Source organism: Lithobates pipiens, unplaced genomic scaffold (assembly GCF_037356315.1).
Source record: "Lithobates pipiens isolate NorthernLeopardFrog02 unplaced genomic scaffold, aLitPip1_a1.2 Scaffold_10, whole genome shotgun sequence".
Taxonomy (NCBI): Eukaryota; Metazoa; Chordata; class Amphibia; order Anura; family Ranidae; genus Lithobates; species Lithobates pipiens.
This window is the reverse complement of record NW_027507686.1, coordinates 228,854,756-228,873,154: the sequence shown is the minus strand read 5'-3', so window position 1 is coordinate 228,873,154 and position 18,399 is coordinate 228,854,756. Positions and strand designations below refer to the sequence as shown.

General features: G+C 42.9%; 1 protein-coding gene across 7 annotated transcripts in view; it reads left to right on the top strand.

The window, feature by feature from the left end:
- The first annotated feature begins 5,972 nt into the window (after nt 1–5,972).
- Nucleotides 5,973–18,399, top strand: part of SHANK2 (SH3 and multiple ankyrin repeat domains 2) — a 1,084,923-nt gene continuing 1,072,496 nt past the window's right edge. For 4 of the 7 annotated variants that reach the window (XM_077462543.1, XM_077462526.1, XM_077462535.1 and 1 more), the window contains exon 1: nt 5,973–6,357. The gene's annotated coding sequence lies outside the window, so the exon portion shown is untranslated. The remainder of the gene's footprint in view (nt 6,358–18,399) is intronic. The other 3 variants (XM_077462570.1, XM_077462562.1, XM_077462553.1) reach the window with 1 other exon arrangement.

Genomic DNA, 18,399 nt, shown 5'->3' with positions numbered 1-18,399 from the left:
ATAGCGCCTGCAAAACGCCCTGGTGTGAACGGGGTCTATGTGTTGACCGCTGAGCAATCTTCTTCGTAGCAAAGTAAATGGAGCCACACATTGCATAGTGTTTTTCTTTTTTAACCAGATCTTTATTTCTCAGTAGCATTACTTACTGTAGCTATTTTAGGGAAGTGATGACAGAATAGTTCCCTATGAATACTGGTAGAAGAGTTTCTAACCTGGATATTGCTAGGCAGGTCTGCTGTAAAATGTGGAAATTTTCCCCTTTCATCACTTCAGATCAGCCATTCTCAACATTTTTTTTTTTTTTTTTTTTTTACCTGGGGGAAACCTTTAAAATGTTGTAGCTTTCAGGTCTGGAATAACCTTGGCTATAAATGATTAAACTTCGGCTCATGGTACTTCAGGCCTGATCAGTAAGTTGTATAGATGTTATATGAAAGAATAAAGAATTCTGCTCTCAACTACACTTTCAGTAATAACACTGTAAATAATAATATTGAAATGGAAAAATGATAGAGTCCCCATAAGGTCTGGTATTAAACCCTCAACATTTTTTAGCTTAAAGTGGTTATAAAGGCTTAAAAGGTTTTTTACCTTCATGCGTAAAAAAAAAAAAAAAAAAAAACTTGTGTGCAGAATCCCCCCCCCCCCCGTCCCCCAATACATACCTGAGCCCCATCTCGATCCAGTAATGTGCAAGGGTGCCTCAGCTCTCAGCAGACTCTGCCTTCTCGGTTCCTCATTGTCTGAGACAGTAGCGGGAGTCATTGGCTCCCGCTGCTGTCAATCACAGCCACTGAGGCAAGAGAGAGGGGGTGGGACCGAGCTGCGGCACTGTGTGTGAATGGACCCGCAGAGCCGCCGCTTGTAAACAAGCCTGTTTGGGTGCCCCCATTGCAAGCTGCTTGTTCTGGGGGCAGGAGGGTGGAGTCAGGAGCGCCGGTGAGGGACCCCAGAAGAGGAGGATTGGGGCTGCTCTGTGCAAAACCACTACACAGAGCAGGTAAGTATAACATGTTTGTCAGAGACTTTAATATCACTTTAACAGTTTGAGCACAATAAAAAAAAAATAATCCCCAGGAAACTATTTGTTAAAGAGGAAGTAAAAGCAACATTATATATATATATATATATATATATATATATATTTTTTTTTTTTAAAGCACACCCTGTAAGGCAAAGGCATAATGAGCTAGTATGCATAGCATACTAGCTCATTATGACTAACTTACCTGAGAACGAAGCCCCCGAAGCGGTCCTCCGTCTTCCTCTTCGCTGCTGCCATAGATCCCGGAGTGACTTCCGGGTCTCGCGGCTCTGGTGCTGTGATTTGCCGGAGCCGCGATGACGTCACTCCCGCACATGAGCACGGGAGCCAACATTCGCGCCATGTCACCGCGATCTGCGGCCTGCCCCAATGCGCAGCTGTCTACGGCGCATGCGCCGTAGACAGCGGTGAGTGTCTTCCAGTAAATATCTCCTAAACCATATAGGTTTATGAGATATTTCTTGGACCTACAGGTAAGCCTTAATCTAGGCTTACCTGTAGGTCAAAGTTGGCTGTAAGGGTTTACAACCACTTTAAGATTCTTACCCCAGCCATTGCAGTTTACAATGCTTAATGCTGCTGCTCTCACAGTGCTGCTTCCCTCAACATCTGGTCTTTACAGGAAAGAATTAACAGTGGACAGTAAAGCCTCAAGTTAGTCTTTTAGATTGGAGAGGGGAAGTTGGAGGAGCAGGGGAGTGCCTTGCCAATATAGGCTATAGGGCTGTATAATACAAGTATCTGCACCCATTTCCGGGAATAGACTCCTGCGGGAGTTACGCCCCTTCCCGCACCACCCCCTCCCCGCTGTCTCCTGGGAAACGCACAGGTCCCAGGAGATAGCGGGGACCATTTAGGACGCGCAGCGTGACTTGTGCATGCGCAGTAGGGAACCCGGGGAGTGAAACTCCATATGAATGTTTACATGTTCAGTTATAAAAGCAGCGAACTTCTGTCAGATTAGCAAACCTGTGAGTTGAGCAGGCTTGCCACTGCTTTTAAAATTAACATCTAAACATTCATTCGGAGTTCTGAGTACTGTATCTCACTATATAACCTCAATTTACTGTTAAAAATAAGTGTAAAATGAAAAACTCTGGTGGGTGTAACACGATGTCCGCTTTCCCCCTTCTCAGTGTATCCTTACTATGGAGGAATGCCGAGAGTAGCAAGATGGTGGCATCGGAACGTCACTTCCGTTACACATTCTGACGGGTCGCCTAATCTGACGAAACACAGGATCTGTGAAATGTGTGACACAGCAGTGCCTACTCACAGGGCATAGTGCCCACGTGTCACCGACTGAAAGGAAGTAGCTGTAAGTTTTACAAGCACTAATCACAAAGTTTACAAACTTCTAGATTGTTCAGATTAATTGGAATATACTAGAAATAACTGAAATACAATGTGGAAATTAATATATGAATTTACATTTTGACCATAGGCATGTTTTAATGCTGATTTGTTGTTGTTGGTTAGTTAGCATTTGGACATACAGAATAACCTAGTAATGTTTTCCGGACAGAGCTGAATTTGCTTATAGCTGCTCCATGCACACTGGACATTAACCCTTTCACGACTAAGCCTATTTTTGGCATTTGGTGTTTACAAGTTAAAATCCATATTTTTTGCTAGAAAATTACTTGGAACCCCCAAATATTATATATATTTTTTTAGCAGAGACTCTAGAGAATAAAACAGCGATTGTTGCAATATTTTATTTCACATGGTATTTGCGCAGCGGTGTTTTTAACGCAACTTTTTGGGAAAAGGGACACTTTCATGAATTAAAAAAAAACGAAACAGTAAAATTAGCCCAATTTTTTTGCGTAATGTGAAAGATAATGTTACGCCGAGTAAATAGATACCAAGCATGTCACACTTTATAATTGCACGCACTCGTGGATTGACGACAAAGTACGGTACCTAAAAATCTCAATAGGCGACGCTTTAATTTTTTTTTACGGTTACCAGGTTAGCGTTACAGAGGAGGTCTAGTGCTAGAATTATTGCTCTCGCTCTGCCGATCGCGGCGATTCCTCACATGTGTGATTTGAACACCGTTTACATATGCGGGCGCGACTTCCGTATGCGTTTTTTTTGCTTCGCGGGGACGGCGGGCGCTTTAAAAAAAAAAAATTTTATGTTTTATTTTATTTATTTGAAAATGAATAAATAGTTTAAAAAAAAAAATATTTTTTATCACTTTTATTGCTGTCACAAGGAATGTAAACATCCCTTGTGACAGTAATAGGTGATGACAGGTACTCTTTATGGAGGGATTGGGGGTCTAAAAGACCCCCCACCCCTCCTTTACACTTCAATGTATTCAGATCTCCGAAAACGGCGATTCTGAATACCGTATATCTTTTTAAAACCGGCGCCATTGGCAGCCGAGTAAACGGGAAGTGACGTCATGACGTTGCTTCCGTGTTTACTATGAGGAGACTGGAACGAAGCCGCTTACAGCTTCGTTCCAGTTCCTCCCCAGCAGCCAGAGGCGTCGGATCACGAATCGGTGCTCCGGACTTCCCCTCCCGCTCCTCCGGCATAACCGCCGAGCAGCTTTTAGCCGCTTTGGTTGTTATGGCTGGAAAGCCAATCACTCGCTGAAAAAAACGGTACTGGGATGATGCCCGCAGGAGCGGGCATCATCCCGGTATACCCCCCGGAAGCTAAATACGCACATCTGCGTACCCTCGGCGGGAAGGGGTTAAAATAATGTTATAAAAACGCCAGTAGCTTTGCAGTGAGTCTTTCAACATTTTTTTCAATGGATCAAAAATGTTAAACGCTGGTAAGCCACGTTTTTGAGCGTTTGGCGGTTTTCGTGGTCAGAAAAAACAACTCCTGAACGCGATTTAGGGCTGAAACAACTCATCGATTAATCGACAACTAATCGATTATGAAATTAATCGATTACTATTTTCATAAACGATTAATCGGCCAGTAACATAATGGGGTTAAAAAAAATTAAAATTAGCCCTTTATAATACAAAATAAGCAAATAATCGCTACTGTAAATATTACTTTCACAGTTCTACAGTAAAAATAAAATAAAAATGAACCCCTTACAGTAGTGATTATCTGCTTTTTTTTGCACTATAAAGGGCTGATTTTCTTTTTTTTGTTTAACCCCCATTATGTAACTAAACATCTTAGACCTGGTTCACATCTATATATGTGTTTTTTTATTTTTTTTGGTGCTTTTTGCAGAAACGCACTACAGTTCATTTACATGGTATCCTATGGGACACGTTCACATCTGTGCTTTTTTCAGCCGCTGAGTATTTGGAAAGGGTCAGGGACTTTTTTTTTTTTAATGCAAACCGGTACGTTTTTGGTTCAATATACTTTAATGGAGAATCTGAAGAAAAGCATGTAATGCGTTTTTTTGCAGCAACTTGTGTTTTTTAATCTGCCCAACAACAAGTTGGCCAAAAAAAAAGCAAAAACGCAAACCACAGCAAAATCACATGCGCAAAAATCAAAATGCACAGCAAAAAGCACTGCAGAAACAGATCAAATGCAAACTGCATAGGTGTGTACCGAGTCTTATGTTGGCCACATGGATCAATTTTTAGAAGAGAATATTCAGACTAAAAATCTTTGTACATTCGCTGAATGAAAAATTACATTTTTTTTTAAGACATATGTTTTTTAAATAAAATTATCTCTGAGTCTGATATTTATCAGATTCTCCCTTTAATAGTATATACTGTATATCTCTCCTCTAATAGTGTATACAGTATATCTCCTCTGATAGTGTATCCAGTATATCTCCTCTAATAGTGTATACAGTATATCTCCTCTAATAGTGTATCCAGTATATCTCCTCTGATAGTGTATCCAGTATATCTCCTCTGATAGTATAAACAGTATATCTCCTCTAATAGTGTATACAGTATATCTCCGCTAATAGTGTATACAGTATATCTCTTCTATCTGTTATTCTCAGAGTGGATTCAATATTTTTCTCCCTGACCATATAGTTGGTTTATATTTACCACTGCATAGAGATATTTAAGAATAAATTGCCTTTTTTTTTTTTAAACTTTAAATATTAACTAAATTATACACCACACTTTAAGGTTATAAATCTAAACCATAATCGGCCAACTAATTGATTATGAAAATAATTGTTAGTTGAAGCCCTAACGCGATTTCATAGCGTTTAGAAAACAGCCCATAAACTCCACTGCTGATGAACTTTCAAAAACGCCCATGTGTGCATGGACACCTAAGATAACATAGAGGGGAGTTTATGGGCTGTTAAAAAAAAAAAAAAAAAAAAAAAACAAACAAACTCCAAAGTGCCCGTTTATGAGCTTCAGTGTGCATGGAGCCTTAGGCTGGGTTCACACTGGAGAACGGAGCGGCTCACAGCAGGAGTTCGGTGCATCTCCATTCACCGTTTCAGGTCTGATTTTTTTTGGCTGAATTCAGACCTGAAACAGACCAGAAGAAGCACAGGACTCCTATGCAATTCGCACCGGAACCGCTCCGGAGAGCTGGCCACAATCTCCTGCTATGCGAATTGAATGCGGGGGAAATCTGCATCCAATTCACAATAGTGTGAACCCAGCCTGAGTATTGTTGAACTAAAGAGCTCCAGCATACTATGGGGGGATCCTGCAGAGACAGGAAATCCGCTAATGTTCAGTAGAACTAAAAATTGCAGCAATACATGTATTCTGGGACTTGAGGTTCCTCTGGAAGCTCCAGAGCCAAGACAAGATTTCATTGCCAGTGCAGGACAGACATGTGAATGAAAATAATGCAGCTCATCCTCCTTTCCCTCTTGTCTTCTCTCCTTTGCCAGGTGAGCAGTCAATTATCCCCAGATAGAGAGAAGAGATGCCTGCACAGAGTCCTCCTTTCCACCCTCCTCCTCTTCTCATTATCTCCCTCCCTCTTCAGGTCTCCCTCTCAGATTCCATTTGCTTGAACTGTTTCACTGGGAGCAATCAGCTGCGAGAATCGCATGCAGTGAGACGGGCAACTTCCTCCTATCCGGAGACTCTAACCCTCAGTTCTGATCCCTGAGGAGCCCCCCTTCCCCTTCTTTTTGTGGACCTCTGTGCAGGGACATCCCAAAACTGCCTGTTGAGGGTACCCCTCTTCACAGCTGTTCCATCCTTGGAGGACCTCTCTTCCTTTAAACTCAGGAGACCCCTAACCCTTCTCTGTGTTGTGACAGTCCTCATCTCCTATCTTTCCAGGACTGGTTGTTTGGGATATGACTCTTCTTTTATGACACTGGAGCGGTGGACCATCGTTTTCTGATGAATGCCCGGTCAGCGTGGACACAGGTAAGTTTCAATTATCTTTTAATAGTTGTGGCTATTGATCATTTCATCATTTAAAGGGTATGTCCATCCAAAAAAAAAATATTTTCGGTGGATACAGGCATGTTCAATGACCCCATTGCCCTCTCTGTTTCTATCCTGGACAATGATATCCCATATTAAGTTCCAGCTCTGCCTACCTTTCTTGAAGGAATCTTCCCTTTCCATCTGGAATTATTCCTGTTACATTATGGGGAATGTAACAGAAGCAGGAAGAGTTTTGCTGCAGCAGGTGGAGTGAGACGGCATAGTGTATTTAGATGGCAATGGGGGGGATATGAGTTTGCTGCTGGTGTTCCTAGAAGATATAAGAATCCAGTGGGTCCATAAAGGCAATTTCTGTGTTGGATGAACTGATCCATTAATTCATTGCAGATCAGTTCTAACTGGCAGGAGAGGCTGGGACTTGTAGTTACTCATCTGCTGCAGGGGCTGCTCAGCAGATCTGCAAGGTTAGCCAGGAACAGGGAGTTTATTATATCGTAGAAATAGGTCACCCGTGTGTAAAATTAGTAGTACAGTTCTGAATAGTGATCCACAGAGGTTCCGAATTAGGCTGACGTTCCCAGTGCAGAAGTAAAGTCAGCCTCTGTCTTGCTGTACCTTGAGAAACAATGGCCAGCTATCTGGTTACCTGCACAGACAATGCTAAGAGTTATCTTCTTACAGAATAAAAAGCTCTTTATTCCTCCCCTTAATGCCGGAGACCCTTTTTAGATTCGCCTCCAAGCGTGCAGCTCCTGTGTAAGAGCAGTGCCCATTCTCACCGAGCTTCAGTTCCCAGGAGTTTAGCAGACATAAATATCCTCTCTCCGATTCAGTTGGCTTGAATTAGCAAAGCCTTTGTGCACATTGGCAGTGTTTCACCACAAGCTCAGGGGGGGTATTTCACTTAACACATATCTTAATGTCATGGGGCTGGTTTATGCAAAGCGGAGTAAAAACACAGCGATTGACCACAGCAGCCAGCCAGCTTTCATTTTTTGTAACAAGGAATCTGAACTATATCTTTTTTTTTTTATTCCAATTCAATATATTATATCTGTGCAATGAAACAAGCAAAGAATTGACATTGCACTTCTAGGTTAGGAGTAAAATCAAATAAGGCGAAGACTAAAGCCCGGTACACACGAGCGGAATTTCCGACAGAAAAAGTCAGACGGGAGATTTTCATCGTATATTCCGACCGTGTGTATGCCCCATCTGACTTTTTACATCGAAAATTCTGACGGACCTAGGAAGAGAACATGTTCTATATAACCAGTTCCTATCGGGAAAACCGCTCTCAGGTCTGTATGCTGTTTTGACGGACCAAAAACAGCGCATGCTCTGAAGCAAGTACGAGACGGAAGCTATTGGCTACTGGCTATTGAACTTCCGTTTTCCCGTCGTACGTGTTGTACGTCACCTCGTTGTTGACGGTCAGACTTTGGTGTGACCGTGTGTATGCAAGACAGCTTGAGCAGAATTCCTTCGGAACTCTGTCGGAAAAACCTTCAGAGTTTATTCCGACAGGAAAACCGGTCGTGTGTACAGGGCATAAGGCTGGCCATACATTATACAATTTTCTTGTACAACTTTCCTTTGGTTTGACCTCATATCATATGGTTTTGGTAAATCTAAACACTTTCAATTTGTATCCAATCAGGCAGGCCCTTGGACTACACAGTTGAAGGTAAATCTAAAGAAAATAAGAAAATTGTATGGTGTGTGGCCAGCTTAAGACTGCACACACACACCATTCGATTTTCTGCAGATTTGTGTCTTCAGATTTACCAAAACCATATAATATGATGCAAAGGTACATATTTTTTTTTTTTAAATAACAAACACGTCATACTTACCTCCACAGCTCATTTTGCACAGAGTGGCCCCCGAATCTTGTCTTCTGGGATCCCTTGGTGGCTCTCTCAGTTCCTCCTTGCATCAGATAACCCCCAGGTTACCTTGCTGGCACGCTCCCGAGTCCAGCATTCGGCGTCCATAAACGCTGAATGCAGGTCTCGCCCCTTCTCTTCCCCCTTCTCTCCCCTGTCTCTGAGTGAGTACACTAAGGTAAATCAGGGTCCTCAGAGCACCCCTTATATCACAGTTCACCTTTACATCAGAGGCCACAGTGTTCCCCCTTACCTCAGAGTCCTCTCCGTACATCAGAGTTCTCAGCGTTGTTCCCCCTTAGATCAGGGTTCCCAGAGCATCCTTTATGTTAGAGTCCCTAGAGTTCTCCCTTACATCAAAGTCTGCTGAGTCCCCCCTTACAGCGAAAGGGAACTCTGCAAGTTCAGATGTAAGATGGGAACTCTGTGGACTCTGATGTAAAGGGGGACTCTTGTTATTAACTTCATATGATTAGAAATGTTATTTATTAGCAAAATATATGTATAAAAAAAAATTGCTGTGCGCTGCTAAAGTGTCCCGGCTTGACTTGAAGAAAAGGTGGCAACCCAAATTTTTGCCCAAATCTTCCAGCTTAGGTAACCCCCCACCGCCTCAATCTTCTGATGCGGCACGGGTTTATAGAAATAAGGGGCTTTGACAGGCACTCAAGAGTACCCAACTATGCCTGCCTTTTCCACCCAACTGCTCCATTCATAGAAGTCACACCACAACTTCTCTGAATGAAACACTATCTATGAATGGAGGGAGGGGCTGGACCTATCAATCATTCCCTTGGCCGCCCTCCATTCATAGATTGTGTTTCATTCATAAAAGCTATATGAGCTGTGAATGGAGGATCTGGGTGGAAAGGGTGGGCATTGTCAGGCGCTATTGATGAGAGCCCATAACGGCCCTTTCATTTTATTAACCCACACCAGAGGATTCCGGGGATTGGCGTCTTAGATGGAAGATTTTGTCGAAATGAAGACAGAGCAGCACAACAGACACATCTCACAGAAGTAATGTCCCTTTCGCTGTTTTGTGTTTTTTTTGTTTGAAAGGCAAACTTAGGCTTAAATATACAACATCAAATATATTGGCTGGTCCTAGATCCCATGTGACCAGATATTGAGGCATTGGTCACCTGATCTCTGCTGAAGAGCAAAGTCTGGCAACATTTCGGTTGATCCTCCCCTTTACCAGAGATCACGTAACCACTCAGCGTTTGGTCACATGACTGGCTGTATTTTTTTTAAAGCAAATTAGTCACATGTATATGAAATGAGAAGGCACCGTTGCACAACTCCCAACTTTTTGAGATTGGAATGAGGGACACCTATCAGCAGAAGTATGCAGGCATAGGACACACCCCCCTGCCACACCCACTTAAAGGAGAATTGTACAAAAAAACAAGATTGGTTAAACTCACAAGTGTTTTTTTTTTTTTACTACTACTTTTCCTTTATATTGGCTTTTGGAATTTACAAATGCAGCAATTTAGAAATCAGATGAAAGGTTTAGTGCTGGAAAACACTTTTTGAAAGATAAAAGGTGCATTTTATATACAACTTTATAGATCAGACCAAAATGAGGGACACATGAGGAGGAAAGAGGGACAGAGGGACATTGCTCCAAATCAGGGACAGTCCCTCAAAATCAGGGACAGTTGGGAGCTATGCCGTTGCAGTACAGCAGCAGTTTACATTTTAGAAGGATTTGCAGTGTGTTTCCATACAGTTCACACCTACTGACCGTACAGAGATAGGTTCATATACATAAATCAATATACACCCCAGAACAGTGCATTTAAAACACAGCAGATTTTCATATCGTTTACTCAGATATGAAGAGCAATTTGAAGTAATTTTAGAGGCATTACAGTAAAGTCACAGGGATCAAAACAGCAGAAGAATTCCAGTAGTGTGTATGTAGTCTCCACGGTTACTGGGACATGGGGGGACACAGCAATAATAATTTGACGAGGTTCAATACCTTTCCAATTTTTATTGTGTTCCCCTCACTTCTGACCTTGTGATGGTGGTCATTGGGGTTGACTGTGAGAGGAAATCTCTAACAACAGCGATGCAATAAAAACTCAACAAATGTTCTACGACTTCCCACCCTAATCAAAAAGTAGTCTTTGACTGCTAAATCCAGGAGACTTTGTAAACTTGGAAGTTAATTTTATTAGAATACATCTGCATGACAGTCCTAATCTGACTTTTATTTATTTGTCGTATTCATTTAGCGCAGGGGTAGGCAACCTCAGGCCTCCAGCTGTGGTGAGACTACAAATCCCATCATGCCTCTGCCTCTAGGAGTCATGCCGGTGATTGTCAGGATCTTGCAATGTCTCATGTGACTTGTTTCCAAACAGCTGGAAGGCCGAGGGTGCCTACCCCCGATTTAGCACTTCGCTTTGAATATAGAACCACTCACATTTGCTGCTGTCGGCTTATGTCACTCAGGATGCATTGACTGCCAGCTGTCTTAGCCTCTCAGTGAGCTGCTGGGAGACTGAGCCAGCCGTTCACACCGCCTCCACAGCCCAACTCTCCAGTGAGCGCTGGAGGGGCAGAGCAGAGAGTCGGTAACTGGCAATCATGTCTCTCTGCTTAGGCCCCATTCACACCTGAGCGTTTTGTAGTTTGAAGCCTCAAAGCTACAAAACGCTGGAGGAGAAAAAAAAAGTTATTCTCTATGGCAGTGGTCATCAACCCTGTCCTCGGGCCCCACTAACAGGCCAGGTTTTATGTATTACCTTGGGGAGATGCAAACTAGAATACTGCAATCACTGAGCAGCAAATGTTATCACCTGTGATGTATTTCAGTTATCTTGCAAACCTGGCCTGTTAGTGGGCCCTGAGGACAGGGCTGATGACCACTGCTCTGTGGAGATGGTTCACATCTCCACTTCAGAATGCCTGAAGCCAGAAGCTACAAAATGCCTGAAGCTCAAACAAGTTCTGTAACATTTTTTTTAGGCAGATTTGGGGATTTTTCTGCTTTTTACATTGGTGACCTTTTGACCTGTACACAATAGCATCAAAATCGCGGCAACACACGGTGAAAACGTGGTGAGTGTGAATGGGGCCTTAGAGTGGAGGGGAGAACTGAGCGATCAGCGGTGCTTGATCGCTCAATTCTTAGTGCAGAGCCGGCAGGGAACAGATGCAGCATTGGTCCACCTAGGTCAGTGATGGTGAACCTTGGCACCCCAGATGTTTTCAAACTACATTTCCCATGATGCTCAACTACACTGCATAGTGCATGAGCATCATGGGAAATGTAGTTCCAAAACATCTGGGGTGCCAAGGTTCGCCATCACTGACCTAGGTGATTATAAATGTTTTTTTTTTTTCCCAACCCCATACTTCTCTTTTAAGGAGCTCTGTATTGAGGTAAATAGGGCTTTACTAAATGATTTAAAACAGTAAATGGACCTACCACTCACTTCTGCTTTTTGGACTGCCCTTTGGTCAGTGAGGCCACCAACCACATTACATAGGGAAGTCTAATGCCCCGTACACACGATCGGACTTTCTGACAACAAAACCGTGTATTTTTGTTTGAAGGATGTTGGCTCCAACTTGTCTTGCATACACACGGTCACTGAAATGTTGGCCAACAATTACGAAAGTAGTGATGTACAAGACATACGTGATATCTCCATTGCGAACTCTAGTTTTACAAGACCGAGTACTTGATTCCAAGCATGCGTTAACTTTTGTGCGACGGACTTGTGTACACACGATCGGAAAGTCCGACCACAAAGTTTTGTTGGCTGAAAATTTGGGAACCCGCAAGCCAACATTTTTTGGCGGAAAGTCTGCCAACAAATGTTCGATGGAGCCTACACATGGTCAGACTTTCAGCCAACAGGCTCGCATCCAACATTTCCCATCGGAAAGTCCAATTGTGTGTATGCAAAAATAAATTAGATGCCTGGATCAACCAAATATAATAAATACCATAAATAAATTATAATGTTCTAATTAATCACTAAAGGCTGGAAGATTCCCACCAAAAAAGTGATCTTACCGACCCTAAGGCACATCAAACAATTGTGTGTATGCGGCATTAGAGTTTGAAGGGGTGCAGCCAAGTTTAACGTCTATAGGGAAGCTTAGAAGTTCAAAGGGGTAAACCAAGTTTTACTTTTACTGTAAGTGCCCGTTCACACAGGGGCGACGCGACTTGCAGCGCGACTCACAGACGCGACCTGCACACAACTTCAGCGGCGACTTGCAAAATGACTTCTGTATAGAAGTCAATGCAAGTCGCCTGAAGTCACCCCAAAAATAGTACAGGAACCTTTTTCTAAGTCGGAGCGACTTGAGTCGCTCCTATTAGAACGGTTCCATAGTACAGAACGGAGCGCGACTTGTCAGGCGGCTAAGTCGCCTGACAAGTCGCGGTAGTGTGAACGGGCACTTAGAGTGAACGTAAACCAAACAAAAATAGTGTAATATATTGCAACTTGCCATTCAACCTTTTTTCTCTTTTTGTCCTCATCTATGAATTCCTGTCTTTTCATGTCTACACTCATTTCTCGATTGTATCTGTAGCAGCAGCCATGGTGTTCATACATTTAGGTGCCCCTCCTACTTCTTGCTTGCTACTGTCGGATTTTAATTGTGATGAGTGTCCTTTTTAATCAATAGTTACATAGTTGACAAGGTTGGAAGAAAAAGACACAGGCCCATCCAGTTGAACCTGTGTGTGTGTGTGTGTGTGTGTGTGTGTATGTGTGTGTGTGAGGTGGTTGTACTGGTGGGGGCATTAGGCCAAAGTTCATCTGTTGGAGAGAAAGCTGTTTGCATAGTTGGAGTACTTTGGGTTTATTCTAAACTAGCTCTGAAGATAAGTAAAGGTTCATGCAGGTGCTGGAATTATTACCTATGTTTTTTTTTTTGTATAAAACATTCTTATTTCTAAGTGCAGTAACCTAATGTGCCCAATCAGAATTCACTATACAGTAAAACCTTGGATTGGGAGCATAATAGGTTCCGGAAACATGCTAGTAATCCAAAGCACTTGTATATCAAAGCGAATTTCCCCATAAGAAATAATGGAAACTTAGAAGATTCGATCCACAACCATTTATTCATAGGTCCTTCAGTTTATAGTCCATATAAAAAGATGATAGCAATGTGACCAGGTTGTGTAACCATAAAATGTCCATCCACAAATGGCAGCCTCCACAAGGGAATTGATTAGAAGCAAAATCCACCAGGAGCTCCAGAGTATAAAAGAGAGGGGAGGCGCCTCTAATGCCGCGTACACCCGACCGGACTTTCCAGCAGAAAAGGTCAGGCGGACTTTCGACAGAGTTACGACAGACTTTCGGCCCAACAGACTTGCCCACACACAAACTGATCAAAGTCTGTTCGTTTTGAACGTGATGATGTACGACAGGACTAGAAAAGGAAGTTCAATACCCAGTAGCCAATAGCTGCCCTTGCGTCTTAATTGGTCCGTTGGACCAGTATACAGACAAACAGTTTTTCCTATAGAAATTGATTCCGTCGGACAGATTTGAAACATCTTCTATTTCTAGGTCCATCAGAATTTTTTAAGAAAAAAGTCTCATGAAGCCCACACACGATCGTAATATCCGACGGAATGATTCCGTCTGACCTTTTCTGCCGGAAAGTTTGGTCGAGTGTTCGCGGCATTAGTCTAGCAATATGGTTACATTTAATGAAGGTACAACAGTTAGCAACTCGCATGGTTGATGATTAAAGGAGGCACATCTAAGTATGTCTGGGGTAAAGCTGTCCTCATAGACCATCCCCCACACCGCTGGCATTCACCACTGTCAGTCTGCAATTGTGACCGGGAAGACTACCCTGCGGTAGAGCGATCTGATAGCGCGGCTTGAAGAGCTCGTGGAGCACAGCATGGAAGGGATGACGTTGATGACGGGCGGAGGATGATGAGTTGAGAGGATGTGAGTTTCTAAATGTTGTACCTTCATTAACCACTTACAGACCGGACCATTTTGCTGGTCAAAGACCAGACCACTTTTTGCGATTCGGCGGTGTCGCTTTAACTGACAATTGCGCGGTCGTGCGACGTGGCTCCCAAACAAAATTGACGTTCTTTTTTTCCCACAAATAGAGCTTTCTTTTGGTGGTATTTGATCACCCCTGCGGTTTTTTATTTTTTGCGCTATAAACAAAAATAGAACGACAATTTTGAAAAAAACGCATTATTTATTACTTTTTGTTATAATAAATATCCCCCAAAAATATATAAAAAAACTTTTTTTCCCTCAGTTTAGGCTGATACGTATTCTTCTACATATTTTTGGTTAAAAAAATCGCAATAAACGATTATTGATTGGTTTGTGCAAAAGTTATAGCGTTTACAAAATAGGGGATAGTTTTATGGCATTTTTATTAATAATTTTTTTTACTAGTAATGGCGGCGATCAGCGATTTTTTATTGTGACTGCGACATTATGGCGGACACATCGGACATTTTTGACCCATTTTTGGGACCATTGTCAGTTATACAACAATCAGTGCTATATAAATGCAGTGATTCCTGGTTAAATGACACTGGCAGTGAAGGGGTTTACCAGTGGGTGGCAGTGTAGGGGTTAAGTGTTCCTAGGGGTGTGTTACTAACTGTTGGGGGCTGGGCTTTCATTTAGTGAACACTGATCTCTGCTCCAATCACATGGAGCAGAGATCAGCGTCACTAGTTGCTAGACAGAATGGAGAAATGCTGTTTACAACGGCACTTCTCCATTCAGCCGTCCCGTGAGACGATTGCGGGTATGCCCGCAGCGATCGAGTCCGCGGGACCCGCGACCGGACTCACAGGGGTCCCGACCGGCACGCGAGCGTGCTGCCCCGGCGCGCTCGCGATGGCATGGCGGCATTGAAGATGGGATGTACCTGTACGCCAATATGCCTGCCCGTGCCATTCTGCCGACGTACATCGGCGTACGCTGGTCGGGAACCGGTTATATGTAACCATATTGCTGCACTTAGAGGCCCCTCTCTTCTCATTTATATTCAGTTGTGACTTGACAGGGTTTGTATATCAAGACATCGTTTGTATATCAAGTCAAAATTTTATGAAAAAATGTTGCTTGTCTTGCAAAACGCTCTCAAACTAAGTTACTCTCAAACCAAGGTTTTACTGTACTTGACAGACCAGTACAAGGTTCATTATAGTTGCCTGGTATAGTATGTCAATAAAAAACAGAAAAACACCAGCGCTCAAAAGATTAAAGAAGCAGTCCGCAGTTCATCAAAGATTAAATAAGAAAGGGAATACGTCTATTCAAAATGAAAGCAGATATTTAAAAATGCAATCTTGTTTACTTGCAGTAAGATAAATAAAGAGGGGATGGCTTACATAGTCTCCGGCAGTCTACTGAGCAACAAGGAGTTGTACTGAAAGACTCTCAAAACTATTCACCCACGATGAGTTATAGACCCTTATCCATTGATATTTTTTCCCATAATTGGACTGTTCTACAGGTTCCTAAGATTTTAGTGCTGGTATTTTGTTGTTTTTTTTTTTTTTGATACAGTATGTCACTGCTGTTATAGTACAGTAAAAATAAAGTAATAGTAACACATCCTCACACCTCCCAACTTTTTGAGATGGGAGCATGCAGGCATAGGACACACCCTCTGCCACGCCTCCTTTTAAAGGAGAATTGTACAAAAAAAAAACAAGATTGGTTAGACCCACAAGTGCTTTTTTTACTACTTCTATTCCTTTTTATTGGCTTTTGGAATTTACAAATGCAGCGATTAAGAAATCAGATGAAAGGTTTAGGGCTGGAAAACACTTTTTGATAGATAAAAAGTGCATTTTAAAAACATCTATATAGATCAGACCAAAATGAGGGACAAATGAGGAGGAATGAGGGACAGAGGGACATTGCTCCAAATCAGGGACAGTTGGGAGCTATGCAGCCTCCATAGACCTTTTAACCACTTGCTTACTGGGCACTTAAACCCCCCTCATGCCCAGACCAATTTTCAGCTTTCAGCGCTGATGCACTTTGAATGACAATTGCGCGGGCATACAACACTGTACCCAAATGAAATTTTTATCAAATTTTTTCCTACAAATAGAGCTTTCTTTTGGTGGTATTTAATTACAGCTGGGAGTTTTATTTTTTGCTAAACAAACAAAAAAAGATGCAAAAAAAAAAAAAAAATCATGTTTAATAGTTTGTTATAAAATTTTGCAAACAGGTCATTTTTCTCCTTCATTGAAGTGCACTGATGAGGCGGCACTGATAGGCTGCACTGGTGGGCACTGATAGGCTGCACTGGTGGGCACTGATAGGCATAGTTAAGGCGGCACTAATAGGCACAGATAAGGCGGCACAGATGGGCACAGATAAGATGGCACGGATGGGTGGCACGGATGGGTGGCACTAAGGGGCACTGATAGGTACCCACTGATAGATGGGACTGATGGGCACTGATAGGTGGCTCTGATAGGTGGCACTGCTGGGCACTGATGGGCGGCACTGATGGGCACTGATGGGCACTGGTAGATGACACTGATGGGCACGGATATGTGGCACTGGGGTGCAGCACCTTTGAGGCAGATTGTGGGCACTGCTGGGTGGCACTGTGGGCACTGTTGGGTGGAACTGTGGGCACTGCTGGGTGGCACTATGGGCACTGCTGGGTGGCACTGACAGGGGGCACTTATATTTTATTGAGGTGGCACTGGCAGGGGGCAGGTGGGCCCTGGCAGGGCTGGCCGTGATCGGGACTGATGTCCCGATCACGGCCGCCGGTGATCGGCTCTTTTTTTTCTCCTCGCGCTGTCAGCGCGAGGAGGAATAATAGCCGATTACCGGCTCCGTTCTATCACATGATCAGCTGTCATTGGCTGACAGCTGATCACGTGATAAGGGGTCAGGATCGACCCCTTGCTCGGATCGGTGATCAGGCGAGTCTCATAGACTCGCTGATCACAGAGCGCACCGCGTCTACAGATTGTCCAGTAGAAATCTACAGTGAGCCCTCATAGATATGTTATTCCTTGTCTCTATTCCCAAAGAATAGCACTATGTTTTTGAGGTCTTTGAGTTGAGGGGAGGGAGTATAGTGTAGACTAGGGGTCTCCAAACTTTCAAAAAAATGGCCAGTACTGCCCTTCAAACTTTAGGTGGGCTGGACTGTGACTAGTGGGAGTAGAAAATGTCCTGGCATCGGTGGGAGTAAACAATAGGCTTGGCGGTCAGTGGGAATAAAAAATAAAATAAAAATGACACCATTGGAGTCAGTGAGAGTAATAGTGCCCCATCTGTGATGTTAGTGGGATAATTAGTTCACCATTATTGGTGTCAGTAGAAGGAATGGTGCCTTGTATCAGGGAAGGAATACTTCCCCAAGGGCCAGATTAATGCAAGCAAAAGGCCATATCTGGCCCATGGACCTCAGCTTGGAGACCCCTGGTGAAGGCTAATTCAGAAGGGTGGTTTAGCTTGGGTTTTGTTGATGGTACAGTTAGTTGTCCTTCACAATCAGTACATAAGTATTATTTTATTTTTTTAATAAGGTTGTCAGTCAGTTTACTATCTACAGTTTAGTACAGGTGCACTTTAACTGATCTAAAATCCTTTGTCATCAGAAACGATTAGGGCTTAATGTGCACAGGACATTTTAAAACCTCTCCTGAACGATTTAACTTGACAGATAGTAACGTTTGAAAAAAAAAAGCATGTTTTGCCGCGCTCTCATTTAGAAGCATTTTTTTTTTTAAATAGTCAGAAATGTATCTCCATTAAAAATGCCTGTCAACGAAATGTGGCTAAACACTCGTTACCGCCTTTACAACCTGTGAAAGACATTTGGCATTTCAAATGCTTCGGAACATCCGTCCTGAATGCATTTTTTTGCTTTCCAAAAAATGCTTCTAAACCCAACTGCCTAGAAACGACGATAAACAACCCTGTGTACATGGACTGATAAGATAACATAGAGGAGAGTTCAGGGGCAGCGGAAAAAACCCAAAAACACCCAACTGTTCCTAAATGTCCGTTTACCATCAGCAGTGTACATGAAACCTAAAAGTTTTTGTATAAAGTTTACTTCTTTTTAGAACTTTGTAGCTGCATTGGGGGAATATCTGTAA